Raw genomic sequence first — 2,231 nt, forward strand, 5'->3', positions numbered from 1 at the left:
GACAGACGAGTGGCAGTTGTGTGGTCACTGTTAAACACGAATCTCCTTGCACTATGGCACTTAAGTCCGGCACAAAGGTGGGATTTCGGTCCTCAGATGTCATGTCAATCAAGAGGCGGAAGCACAGCAGGGGCGACAGGGTTGTAATGAGATGCTTTGGGCTGAGCTTGTGGGTCTCTAAATTGGTCAATCCCACCTCAAAGCCATGTTCCAATGGCTAGGCCTGGATGACACCCTCACATCCGGGGGAAGTAGGACAGCCTGGCAGCCAGTCTCTTCCCGCTAGGCAGCATCTCTCTCCCTCTCCCCTTCCCCCACCCCAACCTGGTCTCCAGACACCTCTCACCCCGCCGCTCTGTTTCATTTAATACCTCCACCAAGTCTGCGCAGTTCTCGCACATCGTTCAGCTGCCGCTCTCTCCTTTAGTGCGACCGTTATACAATATTGTGGGTGATTGCATTTCAGGTGACCAAAAGAAACATACTCATACTTTGAGAAGTGCTAGTGTCATTCATTTGCCTCAGCTGAGGTTAAGAAAAGTGTAAATGATTAAGTCAAGAACACAGTGGGCATTAATGTTACTATTCAAATCCTGGTTTCTCCTTTTTTAGCTCTGGCTTCTTGCCTTATAACCATGGTTCCCATAGTTGCTCCCTGGACTAGTAGCATCTTATATGAAAAGCAATTTCTTAGACCTAGCCCCAAACTGACCTTAGGAGTCCAAAACACTAGGTGGTGTTTTAAGAAAATTTCTAGTTGATTCTGGTGTTTGCAAAAGTTTGAGAAACACAGTCATATTTATATATTCAAGAGATTTGCTGGTTTCATCTTTTCAGCATGTGACCATCCAAAGGTGCCTGTGTTACTGGATGAGTTAGGAATTCCTTTGATTTCATCAGATGACCTACCTGCCGTAGGTTAACCAGGTACTGCTCTGGTAGCATAGTGGTTATGAATTGGGCTGCTAACCTCAGGGTCATCACTTCGAAACTACCAGCTGTTCCACAGGAGAAAGATGAGGCTTTCTGCTCCCATAAAGATTTACAGCCTCGGAAACTCTGTACAGGGTCGCTATGAGTTGGAACCAACTCCACGGCACATAACAACAACAACTCATTCATGTTCTTCTTGATTAAAAGCTAGTTGATGGGTTCTGCTCTTACCTGTTCTCTTCTAGCATGCCCTCTGTGTTCCATGAATACCACTTTCTTCCCTGTGTCCACAATGTGTGCCCACTCTTGATTCCAGCACCTGGGTAAATTATTTCTAATTATTAGGTGTGTTGGTATGCCATTTGCTAAGAGACAAAGACTTGAATAAAAACTGGTCTAACTGGGAAGCATTTACAAAGTGATTACAAAGCACTTTGCCTATCAATGGCCCTTTGCTCAAAATATCAAGTGCCATCATAGCACTGCCAATCCAGCCTATTTCCTTCACTAAAGAAAGGAGAGGGGACTGGGAGACAGGGCTTCTTTCAACCCGAACAGTTGTTTAATGATAATGATAACGAGCTGCGTTTACACAGTGTCTTTCATCCAAATAACTCTACAGGCAAAATTTATGCTCATCAATGTTTAAAACATACTTCATAGAGTCCCAAGGGGTTTTCTCTGAGAGTCCTGTAACCCCTGCATTTGTTAAGTGTTCTGCGGGCTTGCTGCTTACTTAGCCTGCAAAGAAAGCTAGATAATGAGCAACAGTGGTACTGTAATTAAGGCTGCAGACTGACAGAAATGAGATTTGATCTATTGCTGACTTGCTGGCATGTCACTGGTCCAATTCATTGATGTGTTCTTTTGACTTTACATCTCTGTTGGGTTCTCTTGAGAGGGATTGCACTAAAGCATTAGGAGATACTCACTTGAACTGGTAAAAAGCAATTCTGAATTCTCTTCAGCCTCCCTCTATTCTGATGAGTTCATTGCTAGGACTTAATTTCCCAGCACGCAGGACTAGGAAAGAAAACTCAGTTGAAATGTGTAGACTCTTAGAATGAACTAGCAAGCAGGTAGTGAGTCTGGGACTGCTGAGCAGAGGTATGATTCCTTTGTTCCTCTAAGTTTTTAATAAGTGAAGGTAGAGATGATTTTTGCTGTGATGCTCATGGTTTTGTTTAGGAATGTGGAGGAGAACAATAATTGGGAAACTTAAGGTGACCAAGGGAAAGAAACCTGCCCTCAGGTATTCATCAGAAAAGCCTATTAAACAAGCAAGAAGGCAGAGGAAT

Source organism: Chrysochloris asiatica, unplaced genomic scaffold (assembly GCF_000296735.1).
Source record: "Chrysochloris asiatica unplaced genomic scaffold, ChrAsi1.0 scaffold00057, whole genome shotgun sequence".
Classification (NCBI taxonomy): Eukaryota; Metazoa; Chordata; class Mammalia; order Afrosoricida; family Chrysochloridae; genus Chrysochloris; species Chrysochloris asiatica.